This window comes from Pseudophryne corroboree, unplaced genomic scaffold, assembly GCF_028390025.1.
Source record: "Pseudophryne corroboree isolate aPseCor3 unplaced genomic scaffold, aPseCor3.hap2 scaffold_150, whole genome shotgun sequence".
Classification (NCBI taxonomy): domain Eukaryota; kingdom Metazoa; phylum Chordata; class Amphibia; order Anura; family Myobatrachidae; genus Pseudophryne; species Pseudophryne corroboree.
In genome coordinates, this window is record NW_026968131.1 from 708,433 (window position 1) to 736,229 (window position 27,797).

General features: G+C 40.5%; 6 non-coding genes across 6 annotated transcripts; all 6 read left to right on the plus strand.

Annotated features, from left to right (window-relative positions):
- The first annotated feature begins 14,110 nt into the window (after positions 1-14,110).
- Positions 14,111-14,274, plus strand: LOC134999651 (U1 spliceosomal RNA). Its single transcript, XR_010201730.1, has one exon. It is a non-coding gene; the product is annotated as a U1 spliceosomal RNA (small nuclear RNA).
- A 152-nt stretch (positions 14,275-14,426) lies between these two features.
- LOC135000084 (U1 spliceosomal RNA) lies at positions 14,427-14,589 on the plus strand. Its single transcript, XR_010202120.1, has one exon. It is a non-coding gene; the product is annotated as a U1 spliceosomal RNA (small nuclear RNA).
- A 674-nt stretch (positions 14,590-15,263) lies between these two features.
- On the plus strand, positions 15,264-15,427 carry LOC134999748 (U1 spliceosomal RNA). Its single transcript, XR_010201822.1, has one exon. It is a non-coding gene; the product is annotated as a U1 spliceosomal RNA (small nuclear RNA).
- A 150-nt stretch (positions 15,428-15,577) lies between these two features.
- LOC134999905 (U1 spliceosomal RNA) lies at positions 15,578-15,741 on the plus strand. The gene has a single exon (XR_010201971.1). It is a non-coding gene; the product is annotated as a U1 spliceosomal RNA (small nuclear RNA).
- A 10,990-nt stretch (positions 15,742-26,731) lies between these two features.
- LOC134999653 (U1 spliceosomal RNA) lies at positions 26,732-26,895 on the plus strand. The gene has a single exon (XR_010201731.1). It is a non-coding gene; the product is annotated as a U1 spliceosomal RNA (small nuclear RNA).
- A 152-nt stretch (positions 26,896-27,047) lies between these two features.
- Positions 27,048-27,210, plus strand: LOC135000085 (U1 spliceosomal RNA). The gene has a single exon (XR_010202121.1). It is a non-coding gene; the product is annotated as a U1 spliceosomal RNA (small nuclear RNA).
- The last annotated feature ends 587 nt before the right edge of the window (positions 27,211-27,797 follow it).

Sequence of the window (27,797 nt, forward strand, 5' to 3'; positions counted from 1 at the left end):
TTAATGTTTCCTGGTGTCAACCTGTATTATTTCAGTAGATATTGAAATGAGGATGCATCTTGCTGCCTTTCCAATGAAGCAAGTTTAATTTAGTAATAGGTGAAAAACCATCCCTACAAATATGTTAATCAGATACTTGGCTTTGTGGACACTTTTCAGAGAACAAATTAGTTAGCATAAAAATAAAGCCAGAAAATGAAGAGCTGTTTAATCACTCAATTGGATTTTTCTGCCAGCATATTTCTTTTTCTCTGCAACCCACTGCTAAATTGTGCTTCCTAGCTGTTTTTATAAAATCACTGAATCAAATCTAACTCTGATTACATCAGAGAAGGCCAGGTACCCTACACCATAACAGGGGGTTTGAAATTTTGACTTGTCTACTTAAAGATCACCAAAATCTGATAACAAGGTCAATTAAGTCCCTGGGTGGGATTGAACCACCAACCTTTTGGTTAATAGCCTTACACACTAACTGATTGCGCCACAGCGACACTTTGCAAAAGTACGTACTGACAAAGGCTAATAAGCATTCATCTAGAACGATTCCTAGAAACATTTTAAAAAGTCAATAATGTGGAGAGTTTTTGTATGATGTTTCTTCCATCAACCAATGAAGAAACACATTGGTACTTTCCCATGATGAGTGAGTGCTTCAGGATCTCTTGCACTTACATGTGCAGCAGAGTACTGTAATGGAAGCATGCTGGGTCCATAACCCAGAGGTAGGCAGATTGAAACTATCCTCTGCTATATGCATTTTTTTTTTGTTAATTAAAGTAATCCAAAACTGGGATTGATATTTTTGCTCTTTTATTTTTACTTAAAGTACAATAACTTTTACCATTTTAATTTGTTTTAATAGTATATTGACAGTATTGTTTTCTTTCAAAAATCCAATTAATTTTCTTTACCCGATTATTAAAATGGTAATTGACAAAAGCAAACTACATTGTCACCAGAAGAGCAATACAAAATGTACAAGTGATATATTAAAATCATCTTTCCAGCTTGAATTTCAATGATGCATTGGGGCAACGATTTTGTGAGAAACATCTTCACCCTTAAATAAAGATTTTCTTAATTCCTTACCTGTGTGCTAATTAGATATCACCTTGTTTTCACATTAAACAGACTTCCACATGAGAAAGCAGCAAGGATGCAGTGGCGTTAATGTTTCCTGGTGTCAACCTGTATTATTTCAGTAGATATTGAAATGAGGATGCATCTTGCTGCCTTTCCAATGAAGCAAGTTTAATTTAGTAATAGGTGAAAAACCATCCCTACAAAGATGTTAATCAGATACTTGGCTTTGTGGACACTTTTCAGAGAACAAATTAGTTAGCATAAAAATAAAGCCAGAAAATGAAGAGCTGTTTAATCACTCAATTGGATTTTTCTGCCAGCATATTTCTTTTTCTCTGCAACCCACTGCTAAATTGTGCTTCCTAGCTGTTTTTATAAAATTACTGAATCAAATCTAACTCTGATTACATCAGAGAAGGCCAGGTACCCTACACCATAACAGGGGGTTTGAAATTTTGACTTGTCTACTTAAAGATCACCAAAATCTGATAACAAGGTCAATTAAGTCCCTGGGTGGGATTGAACCACCAACCTTTTGGTTAATAGCCTTACACACTAACTGATTGCGCCACAGCGACACTTTGCAAAAGTACATACTGACAAAGGCTAATAAGCATTCATCTAGAACGATTCCTAGAAACATTTTAAAAAGTCAATAATGTGGAGAGTTTTTGTAAGATGTTTCTTCCATCAACCAATGAAGAAACACATTGGTACTTTCCCATGATGAGTGAGTGCTTCAGGATCTCTTGCACTTACATGTGCAGCAGAGTACTGTAATGGAAGCATGCTGGGTCCATAACCCAGAGGTAGGCAGATTGAAACTATCCTCTGCTATATGCAATTTTTTTTGTTAATTAAAGTAATCCAAAACTGGGATTGATATTTTTGCTCTTTTATTTTTACTTAAAGTACAATAACTTTTACCATTTTAATTTGTTTTAATAGTATATTGACAGTATTGTTTTCTTTCAAAAATCCAATTAATTTTCTTTACCCGATTATTAAAATGGTAATTGACAAAAACAAACTACATTGTCACCAGAAGAGCAATACAAAATGTACAAGTGATATATTAAAATCATCTTTCCAGCTTGAATTTCAATGATGCATTGGGGCAACGATTTTGTGAGAAACATCTTCACCCTTAAATAAAGATTTTCTTAATTCCTTACCTGTGTGCTAATTAGATATCACCTTGTTTTCACATTAAACAGACTTCCACATGAGAAAACAGCAAAGATGCAGTGGCGTTAATGTTTCCTGGTGTCAACCTGTATTATTTCCGTAGATATTGAAATGAGGATGCATCTTGCTGCCTTTCCAATGAAGCAAGTTTAATTTAGTAATAGGTGAAAAACCATCCCTACAAAGATGTTAATCAGATACTTGGCTTTGTGGACACTTTTCAGAGAACAAATTTGTTATCATAAAAATAAAGCCAGAAAATGAAGAGCTGTTTAATCACTCAATTGGATTTTTCTGCCAGCATTTTTCTTTTTCTCTGCAACCCACTGCTAAATTGTGCTTCCTAGCTGATTTTTTATAAAATCACTTAAACAAATCTAACTCTGATTACATCAGAGAAGGCCAGGTACCCTACACCATAAGAGGGGGTTTGCAATTTTGACTTGTCTACTTAAATATCACCAAAATCTGATCACAAGGTCAATTACGTCCCTGGGTGGGATTGAACCACCAACCTTTTGATTAATAGCTGAACACACTAACCGATTGCGCCACAGAGACACTTTGCAAAAAGTACATACTGACAAAGACTAATAAGCATTCATCTAGAACGTTTCCTAGAAAAACTTTAAAAAGTCAATAATCTGGAGAGTTTTTGTAAGATGTTTCTTCCAGCAACCAATGAAGAAACACATTGGTACTTTCGCATGATGAGTGAGTGCTTCAGGATCTCTTGCACTTACATGTGCAGCAGAGTACTGCAATGGAAGCATGCTGGGCCTATAACCCAGAGGTAGGCAGATTGAAACTATCCTTTGCTATATGCATTTTTTTTGTTCATTAAAGTAATCCAAAACTGGGATTGATATTTTAGCTTTTATTTTTACTTAAAGTACAATAACTTTTACCATTTTAATTTGTTTTAATAGTATATTGACAGTATTGTTTTCTTTCAAAAATCAACTTAATTTTCTTTACCCTATTATTAAAATGGTAATTGACAAAAACAAACTACATTGTCACCAGAAGAGCAATACAAAATGTACAAGTGATATATTAAAATCATCTTTCCAGCTTGAATTTCAATGATGCATTGGGGCAACGATTTTGTGAGAAACATCTTCACCCTTAAATAAAGATTTTCTTAATTCCTTACCTGTGTGCTAATTAGATATCACCTTGTTTTCACATTAAACAGACTTCCACATGAGAAAGCAGCAAGGATGCAGTAGCGTTAATGTTTCCTGGTGTCAACCTGTATTATTTCAGTAGATATTGAAATGAGGATGCATCTTGCTGCCTTTCCAATGAAGCAAGTTTAATTTAGTAATAGGTGAAAAACCATCCCTACAAATATGTTAATCAGATACTTGGCTTTGTGGACTCTTTTCAGAGAACAAATTAGTTAGCATAAAAATAAAGCCAGAAAATGAAGAGCTGTTTAATCACTCAATTGGATTTTTCTGCCAGCATATTTCTTTTTCTCTGCAACCCACTGCTAAATTGTGCTTCCTAGCTGTTTTTATAAAATCACTGAATCAAATCTAACTCTGATTACATCAGAGAAGGCCAGGTACCCTACACCATAACAGGGGGTTTGAAATTTTGACTTGTCTACTTAAAGATCACCAAAATCTGATAACAAGGTCAATTAAGTCCCTGGGTGGGATTGAACCACCAACCTTTTGGTTAATAGCCTTACACACTAACTGATTGCGCCACCGCGACACTTTGCAAAAGTATATACTGACAAAGGCTAATAAGCATTCATCTAGAACGATTCCTAGAAACATTTTAAAAAGTCAATAATGTGGAGAGTTTTTGTAAGATGTTTCTTCCATCAACCAATGAAGAAACACATTGGTACTTTCCCATGATGAGTGAGTGCTTCAGGATCTCTTGCACTTACATGTGCAGCAGAGTACTGTAATGGAAGCATGCTGGGTCCATAACCCAGAGGTAGGCAGATTGAAACTATCCTCTGCTATATGCATTTTTTTTGTTAATTAAAGTAATCCAAAACTGGGATTGATATTTTTGCTCTTTTATTTTTACTTAAAGTACAATAACTTTTACCATTTTAATTTGTTTTAATAGTATATTGACAGTATTGTTTTCTTTCAAAAATCCAATTAATTTTCTTTACCCGATTATTAAAATGGTAATTGACAAAAACAAACTACATTGTCACCAGAAGAGCAATACAAAATGTACAAGTGATATATTAAAATCATCTTTCCAGCTTGAATTTCAATGATGCATTGGGGCAACGATTTTGTGAGAAACATCTTCACCCTTAAATAAAGATTTTCTTAATTCCTTACCTGTGTGCTAATTAGATATCACCTTGTTTTCACATTAAACAGACTTCCACATGAGAAAACAGCAAAGATGCAGTGGCGTTAATGTTTCCTGGTGTCAACCTGTATTATTTCCGTAGATATTGAAATGAGGATGCATCTTGCTGCCTTTCCAATGAAGCAAGTTTAATTTAGTAATAGGTGAAAAACCATCCCTACAAAGATGTTAATCAGATACTTGGCTTTGTGGACACTTTTCAGAGTACAAATTTGTTATCATAAAAATAAAGCCAGAAAATGAAGAGCTGTTTAATCACTCAATTGGATTTTTCTGCCAGCATTTTTCTTTTTCTCTGCAACCCACTGCTAAATTGTGCTTCCTAGCTGATTTTTTATAAAATCACTTAATCAAATCTAACTCTGATTACATCAGAGAAGGCCAGGTACCCTACACCATAAGAGGGGGTTTGCAATTTTGACTTGTCTACTTAAATATCACCAAAATCTGATCACAAGGTCAATTACGTCCCTGGGTGGGATTGAACCACCAACGTTTTGATTAATAGCTGAACACACTAACCGATTGCGCCACAGAGACACTTTGCAAAAAGTCCATACTGACAAAGACTAATAAGCATTCATCTAGAACGTTTCCTAGAAAAACTTTAAAAAGTCAATAATCTGGAGAGTTTTTGTAAGATGTTTCTTCCAGCAACCAATGAAGAAACACATTGGTACTTTTGCATGATGAGTGAGTGCTTCAGGATCTCTTGCACTTACATGTGCAGCAGAGTACTGCAATGGAAGCATGCTGGGCCCATAACCCAGAGGTAGGCAGATTGAAACTATCCTTTGCTATATGCATTTTTTTTTGTTCATTAAAGTAATCCAAAACTGGGATTGATATTTTAGCTTTTATTTTTACTTAAAGTACAATAACTTTTACCATTTTAATTTGTTTTAATAGTATATTGACAGTATTGTTTTCTTTCAAAAATCCACTTAATTTTCTTTACCCTATTATTAAAATGGTAATTGACAAAAACAAACTACATTGTCACCAGAAGAGCAATACAAAATGTACAAGTGATATATTAAAATCATCTTTCCAGATTGAATTTCAATGATGCATTGGGGCAACGATTTTGTGAGAAACATCTTCACCCTTAAATAAAGATTTTCTTAATTCCTTACCTGTGTGCTAATTAGATATCACCTTGTTTTCACATTAAACAGACTTCCACATGAGAAAACAGCAAAGATGCAGTGGCGTTAATGTTTCCTGGTGTCAACCTGTATTATTTCCGTAGATATTGAAATGAGGATGCATCTTGCTGCCTTTCCAATGAAGCAAGTTTAATTTAGTAATAGGTGAAAAAACATCCCTACAAAGATGTTAATCAGATACTTGGCTTTGTGGACACTTTTCAGAGAACAAATTTGTTATCATAAAAATAAAGCCAGAAAATGAAGAGCTGTTTAATCACTCAATTGGATTTTTCTGCCAGCATTTTTCTTTTTCTCTGCAACCCACTGCTAAATTGTGCTTCCTAGCTGTTTTTTTATAAAATCACTTAATCAAATCTGATTACATCAGAGAAGGCCAGGTACCCTACACCATAAGAGGGGGTTTGCAATTTTGACTTGTCTACTTAAATATCACCAAAATCTGATTACAAGGTCAATTACGTCCCTGGGTGGGATTGAACCACCAACCTTTTGATTAATAGCTGAACACACTATCCGATTGCGCCACAGAGACACTTTGCGAAAAGTACATACTGACAAAGATTAATAAGCATTCATCTAGAACGTTTCCTAGAAAAACTTTAAAAAGTCAATAATCTGGAGAGTTTTTGTAAGATGTTTCTTCCAGCAACCAATGAAGAAACACATTGGTACTTTCGCATGATGAGTGAGTGCTTCAGGATCTCTTGCACTTACATGTGCAGCAGAGTACTGCAATGGAAGCATGCTGGGCCCATAACCCAGAGGTAGGCAGATTGAAACTATCCTTTGCTATATGCATTTTTTTTTGTTCATTAAAGTAATCCAAAACTGGGGTTGATATTTTAGCTTTTATTTTTACTTAAAGTACAATAACTTTTACCATTTTAATTTGTTTTAGTGCAAATGGCATATCAGCAGTCAGCACTAACTGGTGACATGCCATTTGTACAAGTAAGCCATGTGTGACTAATATATAAACATACTTTATTAAATAACACCTCAAACTATCATACCCAGGATTCAAACCTATAACCTGTTGAATTCTAATCAAACACCCTACCCATGGAGCTACTTGATCCTGCATCTTTTCTAACCTCCAAAAACAGATTCAGTTGCATTTTCCAGCGTGTTTTGTTTGCGCCTTTGCAAATGTCTTACATCGACAAACTTATTTAGTACTATTTTGCAAATAGGGTTACATTGTCGCAACATTGTGTTCCCTAATTGCTTGATTTTTTAAATGCAACAATGCAGACACCTGATAATTGCTCTGTGGAGTCTTATTTTGTGTTTTGTGTTTAGTCTTTAGATCTGAATTTGAATGTACTTGTGAACTAACTTAATTTCCTACTTCTAAATTCATTCCTAAATTCACTACTTACATGAATCCTGTAGTTGGGCATTTTGGGACTTCGATTGTGGGCATTGTTTTGTGTCCAGACCAGCAGCAGGTGGTGTGCATTTGCTGGAAAGGCATCGAAGACCTCCGATATGCTGCATCTCCTGATGTGTGTCTCCCTCAAGTGGCTGTCAGCAAATGCCTGCTAGACACCCCATTCCAAGCTGATTGTGACATCATGGAACATGCATCATAGAACAGGCATGCTAAAACATGGGTCTTCAACCTGCGACCCTCCAGCTGCTGTGGAACTACACATCCCAGCATGCCCTGCCTCAGTTTTAGCATACCTTAATAGCAAAACTGTGGCAGGGCAGGCTGGGATGTGTAGTTTCACAGCAGCTGGAGGGCCACAGGATGAAGACCCATGTGCTAGAGCCAAGCCGCAGGTACATTGAATGCTAGCAAGCTGAATATTTAAATCCTTTTTGTTCCGCAGCATTCCAATGCGGAAGATTCCATGGAACCAGAGATCCTTCCATTGAGAAGGACATGCTGCCTGGATGACTACACTGTGCAAATTAAATCACGGAGCCAGTTGGCTTGTGGGTGGCTCTGGTGACTGGGTGGTTGGGTGGGTGGTGTGTCGGAAGTGGAGCGCATGCAAATGATTGTGTATCATCCAGCTAGTGAGAGAGAAAACTCATGCAGGAGTGTGCCTGCTTGTCAGTGGGTTATGCACCTTGCCAGACGTTAAATCTACATAGAGCAGCTGGAGGGGACAAGAGCAGGTTTGCAAAATATAGATAGAAGAGCATATATGCTGGCGCTTTCTCCATGATTGTGTCAGCTTATGTTTTGGTGCACTGCACTTTCCTCCACTAAGTTTTAGCCATTTTTGTTAAGCTCAAGTGTAGTTGCTTCTCGGCCTTTTGGCTGTGATCTTGTATCGTGGTTGAAGGGTCTGCTGGAGGGAGGGATTGTTTTCTTCATTGGCGAAAGACCAAAGATATTCCAGGATGGAAGGCTTGGGAACACTATCTGTTTTTCAGTTGTGGAAGAGCACAGAGGTCGGATTGGACTACATTCTATAGTAAAGGATATCTTTCTATTTATTGACCCTCCCCTTATATGTGTCTGTGTTACAATAAAGCTTCGGTTTTGTGAATCCCTCACCCTCTTACACTCCACACCCATAGCCTTATTAACTGTTGTATTATTGTATAGTTTAAATGTATAGTGCAGTTCATGATTTATAGTGTAGACTGGCCTGTGCTGTAGTTCTTGAACTGTACTATACCGTCAGCATTTGTATTGTGTTTTGGCTGTGCTGCAACACTGTATTTATGTGTGCAATGTTTATGTATGTTTTTTTTAATGTCAATAAAGACTGCTTTTTCAAGCCAATATCTGAAAACAATCAATGTTTATCTTTGATGGCAATAAAAGTGGTATGATATTTGATGCTTTTGAAATCCAATATCTGATATGTCCCCTATCTGGGAACCATATATTAAATGGCTTTTCAGAAAAGGGAGATGGGAGAAGAGCTTTCAGTACTTGTAGGACCGATGCACATAAAGAAGCAAAAAAACATACATAAACATTACACACATAAGTACCGCGTTGCGGCACAGCCAAAACACAATAGAAATGCTGATGGTATAGTACAGTTCAAGAACTACAGCACAGGCCAGCCTACACTATAAATCATGAACTGCACTATACATTTAAACTGTACAATAATACAACAGTTAATAAGGCTATGGGTGTGGAGTGTAAGAGGGTGAGGGAATCACAAGCCCGAAGCTTTATTGAAAGACTGACACATATAAGGGGAGGATTAATAAATAGAAAGACATCCTTTACTATAGAATGTAGTCCAATCCGGTCTTTCAACTCTTCCACAATTGAAAAACGGATAGTGTTCCCAAGCCTTCCATCCTGGAATATCTTTGGTCTTTCGCCAATGAAGAAAGCAATCCCTCCCTCCAGCAGACCCTTCAACCACAATACAAGATCACAGCCAAAAGGCCGAGAAGCAACTACACTTGAGCTTAACAAAAATGGCTAAAACTTAGTGGAGGAAAGTGCAGTGCACCAAAACATAAGCTGACACAATCATGGAGAAAGCGCCAGCATATATGCTCTTCTATCTATATTTTGCAAACATGCTCTTGTCCCCTCCAGCTGCTCTATGTAGATTTAACGTCTGGCAAGGAGCATAACCCACTGACAAGCAGGCACACTCCTGCATGAGTTTTCACTCTCACTAGCTGGATGATACACAATCATTTGCATGTGCTCCACCTCCGACACACCACCCACCCAACCACCCAGTCACCAGAGCCACCCACAAACCAACTGGCTCCGTGATTTAATTTGCACAGTGTAGTCATCCAGGCAGCATGTCCTTCTCAATGGAAGGATCTCTGGTTCCATGGAATCTTCCGCATTGGAATGCTGCGGAACAAAAAGGATTTAAATATTCAGCTTGCTAGCATTCAATGTACCTGCGGCTTGGCTCTAGCACATGGGTCTTCATCCTGTGGCCCTCCAGCTGCTGTGAAACTACACATCCCAGCATGCCCTGCCACAGTTTTGCTATAAGGTATGCTAAAACTGAGGCAGGGCATGCTGGGATGTGTAGTTCCACAGCAGCTGGAGGGTCGCAGGTTGAAGACCCATGTTCTAGCATGCCTGTTCTATGATGCATGTTCCGTGATGTCACAATCAGCTTGGAATGGGGTGTCTAGCAGGCATTTGCTGACAGCCACTTGAGGGAGACACACATCAGGAGATGCAGCATATCGGAGGTCTTCGATGCCTTTCCAGCAAATGCACACCACCTGCTGCTGGTCTGGACACAAAACAATGCCCACAATCGAAGTCCCAAAATGCCCAACTACAGGATTCATGTAAGTAGTGAATTTAGGAATGAATTTAGAAGTAGGAAATTAAGTTAGTTCACAAGTACATTCAAATTCAGATCTAAAGTCTAGGTAGGCCTCACGTCCTGGCAGCCGCCAGCATTTAAAAATGCCTTGATTAGAGGTACGGAATTAAATGTAGATAAGAAGTAGACACAAAATAAGACTCCGCAGAGCAGTTATCAGGTGTTTTTATCAATTGTTGCATTTAAAAAATCAAGCAATTAGGGAACACAATGTTGCAACAATGTAACCCTATTTGCAAAATAGTACTAAATAAGTTTGTCGATGTAAGACATTTGCAAAGGCGCATCCAAAACACGCTGGAAAATGCTACTGAATCTGTTTTTGGAGGCTAGAATAGGAAATGTGCATCGGTCCTACAAGTACTGAAAGCTCTTCTCCCATCTCCCTTTTCTGAAAAGCCATTTAATATATGGTTCCCAGATAGGGGACATATCAGATATTGCCTTTCAAAAGCAGCAAATATCATACCACTTCTATTGCCATCAAAGATAAACATTGATTGTTTTCAGATATTGGATTGAAAAAGCAGTCTTTATTGACATAAAGAAGCAAAAAAACATACATAAACATTACACACATAAGTACTGTGTTGCAGCACAGCCAAAACACAATACAAATGCTGTCGGTATAGTACAGTTCAAGAACTACAGCACAGGTCAGCCTACACTATAAATCATGAACTGCACTATACATTTAAACAATACAATAGTTAATAAGGCTATGGGTGTGGAGTGTAAGAGGGTGACGGAATCACAAGCCCAAAGCTTTATTGAAAGACAGACACATATAAAGGGAGGATTAATAAATACAAAGATACCCTTTACTATAGAATGTAGTCCAATCCGGTCTTTCAACTCTTCCACAACTGAAAAACGGATAGTGTTCCCAAGCCTTCCATCCTGGAATATCTTCAGTCTCTCGCCAATGAAGAAAACAATCCCTCCAGCAGACTCTTCAACCACAATACAATATCACAGCCAAAAGAGCGAGAAGCAACTACACTTGCGTTTAAACAAAATGGCTAAAACTTAGTGAAAGTGCAGTGCACCAAAACATAAGCTGACACAATCATGGAGAATGCGCCAGCATATATGCTCTTCTGTCTATATTTTCCAAACCTGCTCTTGTCCCCTCCAGTTGCTCCATGTAGATTTGACGTCTGGCAAGGTGCATAACTCACTGACAAGCAGGCACACTCCTGCATGAGTTTTCTCTCTCACTAGCTGGATGATACACATTCATTTGCATGTGCTCCACCTCCGACACACCGCCCACCCAACCACCCAGTCACCAGAGCCACCCACAAGCCAACTGGCTCCGTGATTTAATTTGCACAGTGCAGTCATCCAGGCAGCATGTCCTTCTCAATGGAATAATCTCTGGTTCCATGGAATCTTCCGCATTGGAATGCTGCGGAACAAAAAGGATTTAAACATTCAGCTTGCTAGCATTCAATGTACCTGCGGTTTGGTTCTAGCACATGGGTCTTCATCCTGTTGCCCTCCAGCTGCTGTGAAACTACACATCCCAGCATGCCCTGCTACAGTTTTGCTTTTAAGGTATGCTAAAACTGAGGCAGGGCATGCTGGGATATGTAGTTCCACAGCAGCTGGAGGGTCGCAGGTTGAAGACCCATGTTCTAGCATGCCTGTTCTATGATGCATGTTCCGTGATGTCACAATCAGCTTGGAATGGGGTGTCTAGCATGCATTTGCTGACAGCCACTTGAGGCAGACACACATCAGGAGATGCAGCATATCGGAGGTCTTCGATGCCTTTCCAGCAAATGCACACCACCAGCTGCTGGTCTGGACACAAAACAATGCCCACAATTGAAGGCTCAAAATGCCCAACTACAGGATTAATGTAAGTAGTGAATTTAGGAATGAATTTAGAAGTAGGAAATTAAGTTAGTTCACAAGTACATTCAAATTCAGATCTAAAGACTAGGTAGGCCTCACGTCCTGGCAGCACCCAGCATTTAAAAATGCCTTGATTATAGGTAGGGAATTAAATGTAGATAAGAAGTAGACACAAAAGAAGACTCCACAGAGCAATTATCAGGTGTCTTTATCAATTTTTGCATTTAAAAAATCAAGCAATTAGGGAACACAATGTTGCGACAATGTAACCCTATTTGCAAAATAGTACTAAATAAGTTTGTCGATGTAAGACATTTGCAAAGGCGCAAACAAAACACGCTGGAAAATGCAACTGAATCTGTTTTTGGAGGTTAGAATAGATGCAGGATCAAGTAGCTCAATGGGTAGGGTGTTTGATTAGAATTTAACAGGTTATAGGTTTGAATCCTGGGTATGATAGTTTGAGGTGTTATTTAATAAAGTATGTTTATATATTAGTCACACGTGGCTTACTTGTACAAATGGCATGTCACCAGTTAGTGCTGACTGCTGATATGCCATTTACACAAACATGCCATGTGTGACTGTATATGCATTTAAGGAGGGCACCCCTGCAAAACCACAAACCATTGATTGTCAAGTATACTAGATATATCTTCATATCTCATGTGCTTTCTCTGAGACCAATCTTGTTATGCCCCTTCCCCACAAGGCATGCGCCTTTTGTCCATATTGCAAAAATGGGGGGGAGGGCATATAATTCTCTGTCACAGGGCACCAAAAAGTCTAGTTATGGCTCTGGTATGCATTATGTAATCTGGCAGACCATCTCTCCAACACTGGCTGGTTGGAATAGAAATCCGGTTATCTATGTGAGCAAATGACCATCAACGATTTACTCTCAAACACTAAAAAATGGACAAAAATGGTCCCCTAAACAAATTGGTTAAATTTTGGGTTTAACCAATTTGTGTAATGACCATTTTTGACCACTTTTCTAGTGTTTGGGAGCAAATGGTTAATTGACATTTGCTCCTATACATTACCAGATTTTCATTCCATCCATCCAGACTGGATAGATAGCCTGACAGATAATTGTGTAGTGTACGCCCAGGATAACTGTTAGTCATGCTTTATTTTATGGCGGCACATAAATGGGTGGACAGATCCAGGGCAAGCACTGCCCACTCATGCATAGTTGTCAACTGATGTGAAGTTCCAGGGGGCAATCTCAGTTATAAAGAGAAGTATCTGGAAATTGTCCCTAGTTAAAAAAAAAAAATTTGATCAACTCCATTTATTTAGTATGATATCCCAGGTGATAGGATGCCGGCAGTCAGAACAACATACTTTATTAAATAACACATCTCAAACTACCATACCCAGGATTCAAACCTATAACCTGTTGAATTCTAATCAAACACCCTACCTATTGAGCTATTTGATCCTGCATAAAAATTGTGAACATTATATGAAGCTATTGGTACTTTGCAAAAAAAAAGAATCAGCATTACAACGCAGCAGATCCATGCAGTTTGCAGCCACACACTACATGTATCTGCTCAGCCACAATGCTGATTATTTCTTCACAAAGTACAAGGTGAGCTCCAAACAGAATTCTCTAGCTTAGAATTATACCTTTCTTTGCCAAACCTAGAAGTCGGGCCCCCCACCCTGGGATCCCCCAGAGGGAGGCCTGCACCGTCATGCGGCAGGCTTGTCCGTTTTGGAAGCAGGCTGATGGGCAGCCCAGGATTGCTTCAGTCTGGGCTTGGCAGGTCTGGAAACATGAGCTTGCTTTGGGTATGCCTGACCTTGGGTACGCTTTACCTGGAGGATGAAAGGGCCAAGAAAAGTACTTTTAGCCTTCTGCGTGGTAGGAGTCATACTAGGTAGGCAAGCTGTTTTAGCAGTAGCCAGATCAGCTACAATCTTATTGAGGTCTTCTCCAAAAGGAGATTCAACTGAGGCAGCACAAGGGAACTCTCATCTGGGGACAACAACTGCAGGGAGAACACATATTTTCAGATGAACATGGTAGGGCAGAAGGCTGCCTAATACTGAAGCACCCCCAAACAACAAATCAAATGCAACTTACTTGACAGAGATGTGCCTGAGCAACGGCCCTCCCCAGCCCTATCCCAAATCATACTTATTTTGCATAGGAGATACCATGGTCATGAAGATTGTTCTCCCAGGGTTAGGTTCATTCATTGCATTCTGGGTATGCTGACCCCTGTGATTTCCCCAAATGTGGGAAACTCGACTGCATTATTTGTGGTAGTGGGGGACTGTGTTTGTGCTTTCCTCTGGTCAGCTCTGGTAAAATTCAGATTTCTTTGTCTCAGATCTTCCTCTAGCCTTGTTCTTCTTTCGAGAGTTCCCTTGTGCTGCCTCAGTTGGATCTCCTTCACTTGACAGGGGGGTGCCCGAGCAGCGACCCTCCCCAGCTCTAGCCCAACTCCTACTTACCTGCCAGGTGAGATACTATGATCATGAAGTTGCTTCTCCCAGGGCAAGGCTCACCCATTGCACTCTGGGTGTGCTGCCCCTGCGATTTCCCCAAATGTGGGAAACTTGACTGCATAATTTGAGTTTTCCCTGGTCGGCTCTCATGTAATTCAGATCTCTTTGTCTCAGGTCTCTCTCCAGCCTAGTTTGCTGTCTGGTTCCACTTCTTTTTTCTTGAGCCCCTCCCTTCTATACCCTTGTGCACTATCCTGACTTCTCCTCCCGTCTGCTTACTTTGTGCCTCCCAATGCACAATGCAAACTGCGGGTAGTGCTGCAGGGCCCACACCCTTTTACTTGCTTTACAGAGCAGCTCTGGAGCTGTTACAGTGCCCAGCTGCTGCAAGAAATCAGCTTGAATGCTTCAGGGGCTGGTGAATGGCCAACATGAGCCCCACACCGAAGGAGGGTGGGGGTGCTTAATGCGAACTAGGGGTCATCCAAGCACCACAAAAGGCCTCCATGCCCTGCACGCTCCTTTTCTCTTTTCATATGCAGACGAGGGTTGAAGCCAACTTTGACCCACTGCTTGGATGACATCACCATATTCAAATCCATCTGCTGCAGGCCATCCCCCAGGAATGCTTGCACTAGTTGTTGCATTTGGTTTGTTGTTTGGGGGTGCTTCAGTATTAGGCAGCCTTCTGCCACCCCATGTTCATCTGAAAATATGTGTTCTCCCTGCAGTTGTTGTCCCCAGATGAGAGTTCCCTTGTGCTGCCTCAGTTGAATCTCCTTTACTTGACAGAGATGTGCCTGAGCAGCAGCCCTCCCCAGCCCTATCCCAAATCATACTTATTTTGCATAGGAGATACTATTGTCATGAAGATTGTTTTCCCAGGGTGAGGTTCATTCATTGCATTCTGGGTATGCTGACCCCTGTGATTTCCCCAAATGTGGGAAACTCGACTGCATTATTTGTGGTAGTGGTGGACTGTGTTTGTGCTTTCCTCTGGTCAGCTCTGGTAAAGTCAGATTTCTTTGTCTCAGATCTTCCTCTAGCCTTGTTCTTCTTTTGAGAGTTCCCTTGTGCTGCCTCAGTTGGATCTCCTTCACTTGAAAGGTAGTGCCCGAGCAGCGACCCTCCCCAGCTCTAGCCCAACTCCTACTAACCTGCCAGGTGAGATACTATGATCATGAAGGTGCTTCTCCCAGGGCAAGGCTCACCCATTGCACTCTGGGTGTGCTGCCCCTTGCGATTTCCCCAAATGTGGGAAACTTGACTGCATAATTTGTGTTTCCCCTGGACGGCTCTCGTATAATTCAGATCTCTTTGTCTCAGGTCTCTCTCCAGCCTAGTATGCTGTCTGTTTCCACTTCTCTTTTCTTGAGCCCCTCCCTTCTATAACCTTGTGCACTATCCTGACTTCTCCTCCCGTCTGCTTACTTTGTGCCTTCCAATGCACAATGCAAACTACAGGTAGTGCTGCAGGGCCCACACCCTTTTACTTGCCTTACAGAGCAGCTCTGGAGCTGTTACAGTACCCAGCTGCTGCAAGAAATCAGCTTGAATGCTTCAGGGGCTGGGGCATGGCCAACATGAGCCCCACACCGAAGGAGGGTGGGGGTGTTTAATGCGAACTAGGGGTCATCCAAGCGTCGCAAAAGGCTGCCATGCCCTGCATATCCCTTTTCTCTTTTCATAAGCAGACGAGGGTTGAAGCCAACTTTGACCCACTGCTTGGATGACATCACTTGCTGCCTTTCCAATGAAGCAAGTTTAATTTAGTAATAGGTGAAAAACCATCCCTACAAAGGTGTTAATCAGATACTTGGCTTTGTGGACACTTTTCAGAGAACAAATTAGTTAGCATAAAAATAAAGCCAGAAAATGAAGAGCTGTTTAATCACTCAATTGGATTTTTCTGCAAGCGTATTTCTTTTTCTCTGCAACCCACTGCTAAGTTGTGCTTCCTAGCTGTTCTTTTATAAAATCACTTAATCAAATCTAACTCTGATTACATCAGAGTAGGCCAGGTACCCTACACCATAAGAGGGGGTTTGAAATTTTGACTTGTCTACTTAAAGATCACCAAAATCTGATGACATGGTCAATAACATCCCTGGGTGGGATTGAACCACCAACCCTTTGGTTAATAACCAAACACACTAACCGATTGCACCACCGAGACACTTTGCAAAAGTACATACTGACAAAGGCTAATAAGCATTCATCTAGAACGTTTCCTAGAAAACTTTAAAAAGTCAATAATCTGGAGAGTTTTTGTAAGATGTTTCTTCCATCAACCAATGAAGAAACGCATTGGTACTTTCCCATGATGAGTGAGTGCTTCAGGATCTCTTGCACTTACATGTGCAGCAGAGTACTGCAATGGAAGCATGCTGGGCCCCTTAACCCAGAGGTAGGCAGATTGAAACTATCCTCTGCTATATGCATTTTTTTTTGTTAATTAAAGTAATCCAAAACTGGGATTGATATTTTTGCTCTTTTATTTTTACTTAAAGTACAATAACTTTTACCATTTTAATTTGTTTTAATAGTATATTGACAGTATTGTTTTCTTTCAAAAATCCACTTAATTTTCTTTACCCTATTATTAAAATGGTAATTGACAAAAACAAACTACATTGTCACCAGAAGAGCAATACAAAATGTACAAGTGATATATTAAAATCATCTTTCCAGCTTGAATTTCAATGATGCATTGGGGCAACGATTTTGTGAGAAACATCTTCACCCTTAAATAAAGATTTTCTTAATTCCTTACCTGTGTGCTAATTAGATATCACCTTGTTTTCACATTAAACAGACTTCCACATGAGAAAGCAGCAAGGATGCAGTGGCGTTAATGTTTCCTGGTGTCAACCTGTATTATTTCAGGAGATATTGAAATGAGGATGCATCTTGCTGCCTTTCCAATGAAGCAAGTTTAATTTAGTAATAGGTGAAAAACCATCCCTACAAAGATGTTAATCAGATACTTGGCTTTGTGGACACTTTTCAGAGAACAAATTTGTTAGCATAAAAATAAAGCCAGAAAATGAAGAGCTGTTTAATCACTCAATTGGATTTTTTTGCCAGCATATTTCTTTTTCTCTGCAAACCACTGCTAAATTGTGCTTCCTAGCTGTTTTTATAAAATCACTGAATCAAATCTAACTCTGATTACATCAGAGAAGGCCAGGTACCCTACACCATAACAGGGGTTTTTGAAATTTTGACTTGTCTACTTAAAGATCACCAAAATCTGATAACAAGGTCAATTACATCCCTGGGTGGGATTGAACCACCAACCTTTTGGTTAATAGCCGTACACACTAACTGATTGCGCCACAGCGACACTTTGCAAAAGTGTATACTGACAAAGGCTAATAAGCATTCATCTAGAACGTTTCCTTGAAAAACTTTAAATAGTCAATAATCTGGAGAGTTTTTGTAAGATGTTTCTTCCATCAACCAATGAAGAAACACATTGGTACTTTCCCATGATGAGTGAGTGCTTCAGGATCTCTTGCAGTTACATGTGCAGCAGAGTACTGTAATGGAAGCATGCTGGGTCCATAGCACAGAGGTAGGCAGATTGAAACTATCCTCTGCTATATGCGTTTTTTTTTTGTTAATTAAAGTAATCCAAAACTGGGATTGATATTTTTGCTCTTTTATTTTTACTTAAAGTACAATAACTTTTACCATTTTCATTTGTTTTAATAGTATATTGACAGTATTGTTTTCTTTCAAAAATCCACTTAATTTTCTTTACCCGATTATTAAAATGGTAATTGACAAAAACAAACTACATTGTCACCAGAAGAGCAATACAAAATGTACAAGTGATATATTAAAATCATCTTTCCAGCTTGAATTTCAATGATGCATTGGGGCAACGATTTTGTGAGAAACATCTTCACCCTTAAATAAAGATTTTCTTAATTCCTTACCTGTGTGCTAATTAGATATCACCTTGTTTTCACATTAAACAGACTTCCACATGAGAAAGCACAAAGGATGCAGTGGCGTTAATGTTTCCTGGTGTCAACCTGTATTATTTCAGTAGATATTGAAATGAGGATGCATCTTGCTGCCTTTCCAATGAAGCAAGTTTAATTTAGTAATAGGTTAAAAACCATCCCTACAAAGGTGTTAATCAGAAACTTGGCTTTGTGGACACTTTTCAGAGAACAAATTTGTTAGCATAAAAATAAAGCCAGAAAATGAAGAGCTGTTTAATCACTCAATTGGATTTTTTTGCCAGCATATTTCTTTTTCTCTGCAACCCACTGCTAAATTGTGCTTCCTAGCTGTTTTTATAAAATCACTGAATCAAATCTAACTCTGATTACATCAGAGAAGGCCAGGTACCCTACACCATAAGAGGAGGTTTGAAATTTTGACTTGTCTACATAAAGATCACCAAAATCTGATAACAAGGTCAATTACGTCCCTGGGTGGGATTGAACCACCAACCTTTTGGTTAATAGCCTTACACAGTAACTGATTGCGCCACAGCAACACTTTGTAAAAGTCCATACTGACAAAGGCTAATAAGCATTCATCTAGAACGATTCCTAGAAACATTTTAAAAAGTCAATAATGTGGAGAGTTTTTGTAAGATGTTTCTTCCATCAACCAATGAAGAAACACATTGGTACTTTCCCATGATGAGTGAGTGCTTCAGGATCTCTTGCACTTACATGTGCAGCAGAGTACTGTAATGGAAGCATGCTGGGTCCATAACCCAGAGGTAGGCAGATTGAAACTATCCTTTGCTATATGCATTTTTTTTTTGTTCATTAAAGTAATCCAAAACTGGGATTGATATTTTAGCTTTTATTTTTACTTAAAGTACAATAACTTTTACCATTTTAATTTGTTTTAGTGCAAATGGCATATCAGCAGTCAGCACTAACTGGTGACATGCCATTTGTACAAGTAAGCAATGTGTGACTAATATATAAACATGCTTTATTAAATAACATCTCAAACTATCATACCCAGGATTCAAACCTATAACCTGTTGAATTCTAATCAAACACCCTACCCATGGAGCTACTTGATCCTGCATCTTTTCTAACCTCCAAAAACAGATTCAGTTGCATTTTCCAGCGTGTTTTGTTTGCGCCTTTGCAAATGTCTTACATCGACAAACTTATTTAGTACTATTTTGCAAATAGGGTTACATTGTCGCAACATTGTGTTCCCTAATTGCTTGATTTTTTAAATGCAACAATTGATAAAGACACCTGATAATTGCTCTGTGGAGTCTTATTTTGTGTTTTGTGTTTAGTCTTTAGATCTGAATTTGAATGTACTTGTGAACTAACTTAATTTCCTACTTCTAAATTCATTCCTAAATTCACTACTTACATGAATCCTGTAGTTGGGCATTTTGGGACTTCGATTGTGGGCATTGTTTTGTGTCCAGACCAGCAGCAGGTGGTGTGCATTTGCTGGAAAGGCATCGAAGACCTCCGATATGCTGCATCTCCTGATGTGTGTCTCCCTCAAGTGGCTGTCAGCAAATGCCTGCTAGACACCCCATTCCAAGCTGATTGTGACATCATGGAACATGCATCATAGAACAGGCATGCTAAAACATGGGTCTTCAACCTGCGACCCTCCAGCTGCTGTGGAACTACACATCCCAGCATGCCCTGCCTCAGTTTTAGCATACCTTAATAGCAAAACTGTGGCAGGGCATGCTGGGATGTGTAGTTTCACAGCAGCTGGAGGGCCACAGGATGAAGACCCATGTGCTAGAGCCAAGCCGCAGGTACATTGAATGCTAGCAAGCTGAATATTTAAATCCTTTTTGTTCCGCAGCATTCCAATGCGGAAGATTCCATGGAACCAGAGATCCTTCCATTGAGAAGGACATGCTGCCTGGATGACTACACTGTGCAAATTAAATCACGGAGCCAGTTGGCTTGTGGGTGGCTCTGGTGACTGGGTGGTTGGGTGGGTGGTGTGTCGGAAGTGGAGCGCATGCAAATGATTGTGTATCATCCAGCTAGTGAGAGAGAAAACTCATGCAGGAGTGTGCCTGCTTGTCAGTGGGTTATGCACCTTGCCAGACGTTAAATCTACATAGAGCAGCTGGAGGGGACAAGAGCAGGTTTGCAAAATATAGATAGAAGAGCATATATGCTGGCGCATTCTCCATGATTGTGTCAGCTTATGTTTTGGTGCACTGCACTTTCCTCCACTAAGTTTTAGCCATTTTTGTTAAGCTCAAGTGTAGTTGCTTCTCGGCCTTTTGGCTGTGATCTTGTATCGTGGTTGAAGGGTCTGCTGGAGGGAGGGATTGTTTTCTTCATTGGCGAAAAACCAAAGATATTCCAGGATGGAAGGCTTGGGAACACTATCTGTTTTTCAGTTGTGGAAGAGCACAGAGGTCGGATTGGACTACATTCTATAGTAAAGGATATCTTTCTATTTATTGACCCTCCCCTTATATGTGTCTGTGTTACAATAAAGCTTCGGTTTTGTGAATCCCTCACCCTCTTACACTCCACACCCATAGCCTTATTAACTGTTGTATTATTGTATAGTTTAAATGTATAGTGCAGTTCATGATTTATAGTGTAGACTGGCCTGTGCTGTAGTTCTTGAACTGTACTATACCGTCAGCATTTGTATTGTGTTTTGGCTGTGCTGCAACACTGTATTTATGTGTGCAATGTTTATGTATGTTTTTTTTTATGTCAATAAAGACTGCTTTTTCAAGCCAATATCTGAAAACAATCAATGTTTATCTTTGATGGCAATAAAAGTGGTATGATATTTGATGCTTTTGAAATCCAATATCTGATATGTCCCCTATCTGGGAACCATATATTAAATGGCTTTTCAGAAAAGGGAGATGGGAGAAGAGCTTTCAGTACTTGTAGGACCGATGCACATAAAGAAGCAAAAAAACATACATAAACATTACACACATAAGTACCGCGTTGCGGCACAGCCAAAACACAATAGAAATGCTGATGGTATAGTACAGTTCAAGAACTACAGCACAGGCCAGCCTACACTATAAATCATGAACTGCACTATACATTTAAACTGTACAATAATACAACAGTTAATAAGGCTATGGGTGTGGAGTGTAAGAGGGTGAGGGAATCACAAGCCCGAAGCTTTATTGAAAGACTGACACATATAAAGGGAGGATTAATAAATAGAAAGACATCCTTTACTATAGAATGTAGTCCAATCCGGTCTTTCAACTCTTCCACAATTGAAAAACGGATAGTGTTCCCAAGCCTTCCATCCTGGAATATCTTTGGTCTTTCGCCAATGAAGAAAGCAATCCCTCCCTCCAGCAGACCCTTCAACCACAATACAAGATCACAGCCAAAAGGCCGAGAAGCAACTACACTTGAGCTTAACAAAAATGGCTAAAACTTAGTGGAGGAAAGTGCAGTGCACCAAAACATAAGCTGACACAATCATGGAGAATGCGCCAGCATATATGCTCTTCTATCTATATTTTGCAAACATGCTCTTGTCCCCTCCAGCTGCTCTATGTAGATTTAACGTCTGGCAAGGTGCATAACCCACTGACAAGCAGGCACACTCCTGCATGAGTTTTCACTCTCACTAGCTGGATGATACACAATCATTTGCATGTGCTCCACCTCCGACACACCACCCACCCAACCACCCAGTCACCAGAGCCACCCACAAACCAACTGGCTCCGTGATTTAATTTGCACAGTGTAGTCATCCAGGCAGCATGTCCTTCTCAATGGAAGGATCTCTGGTTCCATGGAATCTTCCGCATTGGAATGCTGCGGAACAAAAAGGATTTAAATATTCAGCTTGCTAGCATTCAATGTACCTGCGGCTTGGCTCTAGCACATGGGTCTTCATCCTGTGGAGCTCCAGCTGCTGTGAAACTACACATCCCAGCACGCCCTGCCACAGTTTTGCTATAAGGTATGCTAAAACTGAGGCAGGGCATGCTGGGATGTGTAATTCTACAGCAGCTGGAGGGTCGCAGGTTGAAGACCCATGTTTTAGCATGCCTGTTCTATGATGCATGTTCCGTGATGTCACAATCAGCTTGGAATGGGGTGTCTAGCTGGCATTTGCTGACAGCCACTTGAGGGAGACAAACATCAGGAGATGCAGCATATCGGAGGTCTTCGATGCCTTTCCAGCAAATGCACACCACCTGCTGCTGGTCTGGACACAAAACAATGCCCACAATCGAAGTCCCAAAATGCCCAACTACAGGATTCATGTAAGTAGTGAATTTAGGAATGAATTTAGAAGTAGGAAATTAAGTTAGTTCACAAGTACATTCAAATTCAGATCTAAAGTCTAGGTAGGCCTCACGTCCTGGCAGCCGCCAGCATTTAAAAATGCCTTGATTAGAGGTACGGTATTAAATGTAGATAAGAAGTAGACACAAAATAAGACTCCGCAGAGCAGTTATCAGGTGTTTTTATCAATTGTTGCATTTAAAAAATCAAGCAATTAGGGAACACAATGTTGCAACAATGTAACCCTATTTGCAAAATAGTACTAAATAAGTTTGTCGATGTAAGACATTTGCAAAGGCGCATCCAAAACACGCTGGAAAATGCAACTGAATCTGTTTTTGGAGGCTAGAATAGGAAATGTGCATCGGTCCTACAAGTACTGAAAGCTCTTCTCCCATCTCCCTTTTCTGAAAAGCCATTTAATATATGGTTCCCAGATAGGGGACATATCAGATATTGCCTTTCAAAAGCAGCAAATATCATACCACTTCTATTGCCATCAAAGATAAACATTGATTGTTTTCAGATATTGGATTGAAAAAGCAGTCTTTATTGACATAAAGAAGCAAAAAAACATATATAAACATTACACACATAAGTACTGTGTTGCAGCACAGCCAAATCACAATACAAATGCTGTCGGTATAGTACAGTTCAAGAACTACAGTACAGGTCAGCCTACACTATAAATCATGAACTGCACTATACATTTAAACAATACAATAGTTAATAAGGCTATGGGTGTGGAGTGTAAGAGGGTGACGGAATCACAAGCCCAAAGCTTTATTGAAAGACAGACACATATAAAGGGAGGATTAATAAATACAAAGATACCCTTTACTATAGAATGTAGTCCAATCCGGTCTTTCAACTCTTCCACAACTGAAAAACGGATAGTGTTCCCAAGCCTTCCATCCTGGAATATCTTCAGTCTCTCGCCAATGAAGAAAACAATCCCTCCAGCAGACTCTTCAACCACAATACAATATCACAGCCAAAAGAGCGAGAAGCAACTACACTTGCGTTTAAACAAAATGGCTAAAACTTAGTGGAGGAAAGTGCAGTGCAACAAAACATAAGCTGACACAATCATGGAGAATGCGCCAGCATATATGCTCTTCTGTCTATATTTTCCAAACCTGCTCTTGTCCCCTCCAGTTGCTCCATGTAGATTTGACGTCTGGCAAGGTGCATAACTCACTGACAAGCAGGCACACTCCTGCATGAGTTTTCTCTCTCACTAGCTGGATGATACACATTCATTTGCATGTGCTCCACCTCCGACACACCGCCCACCCAACCACCCAGTCACCAGAGCCACCCACAAGCCAACTGGCTCCGTGATTTAATTTGCACAGTGCAGTCATCCAGGCAGCATGTCCTTCTCAATGGAATAATCTCTGGTTCCATGGAATCTTCCGCATTGGAATGCTGCGGAACAAAAAGGATTTAAACATTCAGCTTGCTAGCATTCAATGTACCTGCGGTTTGGTTCTAGCACATGGGTCTTCATCCTGTGGCCCTCCAGCTGCTGTGAAACTACACATCCCAGCATGCCCTGCCACAGTTTTGCTATTAAGGTATGCTAAAACTGAGGCAGGGCATGCTGGGATATGTAGTTCCACAGCAGCTGGAGGGTCGCAGGTTGAAGACCCATGTTCTAGCATGCCTGTTCTATGATGCATGTTCCGTGATGTCACAATCAGCTTGGAATGGGGTGTCTAGCATGCATATGCTGACAGCCACTTGAGGCAGACACACATCAGGAGATGCAGCATATCGGAGGTCTTCGATGCCTTTCCAGCAAATGCACACCACCAGCTGCTGGTCTGGACACAAAACAATGCCCACAATTGAAGTCCCAAAATGCCCAACTACAGGATTAATGTAAGTAGTGAATTTAGGAATGAATTTAGAAGTAGGAAATTAAGTTAGTTCACAAGTACATTCAAATTCAGATCTAAAGACTAGGTAGGCCTCACGTCCTGGCAGCACCCAGCATTTAAAAATGCCTTGATTATAGGTAGGGAATTAAATGTAGATAAGAAGTAGACACAAAAGAAGACTCCACAGAGCAATTATCAGGTGTCTTTATCAATTTTTGCATTTAAAAAATCAAGCAATTAGGGAACACAATGTTGCGACAATGTAACCCTATTTGCAAAATAGTACTAAATAAGTTTGTCGATGTAAGACATTTGCAAAGGCGCAAACAAAACACGCTGGAAAATGCAACTGAATCTGTTATTGGAGGTTAGAATAGATGCAGGATCAAGTAGCTCAATGGGTAGGGTGTTTGATTAGAATTTAACAGGTTATAGGTTTGAATCCTGGGTATGATAGTTTGAGGTGTTATTTAATAAAGTATGTTTATATATTAGTCACACATGGCTTACTTGTACAAATGGCATGTCACCAGTTAGTGCTGACTGCTGATATGCCATTTACACAAACATGCCATGTGTGACTGTATATGCATTTAAGGAGGGCACCCCTGCAATACCACAAACCATTGAGTGTCAAGTATACTAGATATATCTTCATATCTCATGTGCTTTCTCTGAGACCAATCTTGTTATGCCCCTTCCCCACAAGGCATGCGCCTTTTGTCCATATTGCAAAAATGGGGGGGAGGGCATATAATTCTCTGTCACAGGGCACCAAAAAGTCTAGTTATGGCTCTGGTATGCATTATGTAATCTGGCAGACCATCTCTCCAACACTGGCTGGTTGGAATAGAAATCCGGTTATCTATGTGAGCAAATGACCATCAACGATTTACTCTCAAACACTAAAAAATGGACAAAAATGGTCCCCTAAACAAATTGGTTAAATTTTGGGTTTAACCAATTTGTGTAATGACCATTTTTGACCACTTTTCTAGTGTTTGGGAGCAAATGGTTAATTGACATTTGCTCCTATACATTACCAGATTTTCATTCCATCCATCCAGACTGGATAGATAGCCTGACAGATAATTGTGTAGTGTACGCCCAGGATAACTGTTAGTCATGCTTTATTTTATGGCGGCACATAAATGGGTGGACAGATCCAGGGCAAGCACTGCCCACTCATGCATAGTTGTCAACTGATGTGAAGTTCCAGGGGGCAATCTCAGTTATAAAGAGAATTATCTGGAAATTGTCCCTAGTTAAAAAAAAAAAAAAAAATTTGATCAACTCCATTTATTTAGTATGATATCCCAGGTGATAGGATGCCGGCAGTCAGAACAACATACTTTATTAAATAACACATCTCAAACTACCATACCCAGGATTCAAACCTATAACCTGTTGAATTCTAATCAAACACCCTACCTATTGAGCTATTTGATCCTGCATAAAAATTGTGAACATTATATGAAGCTATTGGTACTTTGCAAAAAAAAAGAATCAGCATTACAACGCAGCAGATCCATGCAGTTTGCAGCCACACACTACATGTATCTGCTCAGCCACAATGCTGATTATTTCTTCACAAAGTACAAGGTGAGCTCCAAACAGAATTCTCTAGCTTAGAATTATACCTTTCTTTGCCAAACCTAGAAGTCGGGCCCCCCACCCTGGGATCCCCCAGAGGGAGGCCTGCACCGTCATGCGGCAGGCTTGTCCGTTTTGGAAGCAGGCTGATGGGCAGCCCAGGATTGCTTCAGTCTGGGCTTGGCAGGTCTGGAAACATGAGCTTGCTTTGGGTATGCCTGACCTTGGGTACGCTTTACCTGGAGGATGAAAGGGCCAAGAAAAGTACTTTTAGCCTTCTGCGTGGTAGGAGTCATACTAGGTAGGCAAGCTGTTTTAGCAGTAGCCAGATCAGCTACAATCTTATTGAGGTCTTCTCCAAAAGGAGATTCAACTGAGGCAGCACAAGGGAACTCTCATCTGGGGACAACAACTGCAGGGAGAACACATATTTTCAGATGAACATGGTAGGGCAGAAGGCTGCCTAATACTGAAGCACCCCCAAACAACAAATCAAATGCAACTTACTTGACAGAGATGTGCCTGAGCAACGGCCCTCCCCAGCCCTATCCCAAATCATACTTATTTTGCATAGGAGATACCATGGTCATGAAGATTGTTCTCCCAGGGTTAGGTTCATTCATTGCATTCTGGGTATGCTGACCCCTGTGATTTCCCCAAATGTGGGAAACTCGACTGCATTATTTGTGGTAGTGGGGGACTGTGTTTGTGCTTTCCTCTGGTCAGCTCTGGTAAAAGTCAGATTTCTTTGTCTCAGATCTTCCTCTAGCCTTGTTCTTCTTTCGAGAGTTCCCTTGTGCTGCCTCAGTTGGATCTCCTTCACTTGACAGGGGGGTGCCCGAGCAGCGACCCTCCCCAGCTCTAGCCCAACTCCTACTTACCTGCCAGGTGAGATACTATGATCATGAAGTTGCTTCTCCCAGGGCAAGGCTCACCCATTGCACTCTGGGTGTGCTGCCCCTGCGATTTCCCCAAATGTGGGAAACTTGACTGCATAATTTGAGTTTTCCCTGGTCGGCTCTCATGTAATTCAGATCTCTTTGTCTCAGGTCTCTCTCCAGCCTAGTTTGCTGTCTGGTTCCACTTCTTTTTTCTTGAGCCCCTCCCTTCTATACCCTTGTGCACTATCCTGACTTCTCCTCCCGTCTGCTTACTTTGTGCCTCCCAATGCACAATGCAAACTACGGGTAGTGCTGCAGGGCCCACACCCTTTTACTTGCTTTACAGAGCAGCTCTGGAGCTGTTACAGTGCCCAGCTGCAGCAAGAAATCAGCTTGAATGCTTCAGGGGCTGGGGAATGGCCAACATGAGCCCCACACCGAAGGAGGGTGGGGGTGCTTAATGCGAACTAGGGGTCATCCAAGCACCACAAAAGGCCTCCATGCCCTGCACGCTCCTTTTCTCTTTTCATATGCAGACGAGGGTTGAAGCCAACTTTGACCCACTGCTTGGATGACATCACCATATTCAAATCCATCTGCTGCAGGCCATCCCCCAGGAATGCTTGCACTAGTTGTTGCATTTGGTTTGTTGTTTGGGGGTGCTTCAGTATTAGGCAGCCTTCTGCCACCCCATGTTCATCTGAAAATATGTGTTCTCCCTGCAGTTGTTGTCCCCAGATGA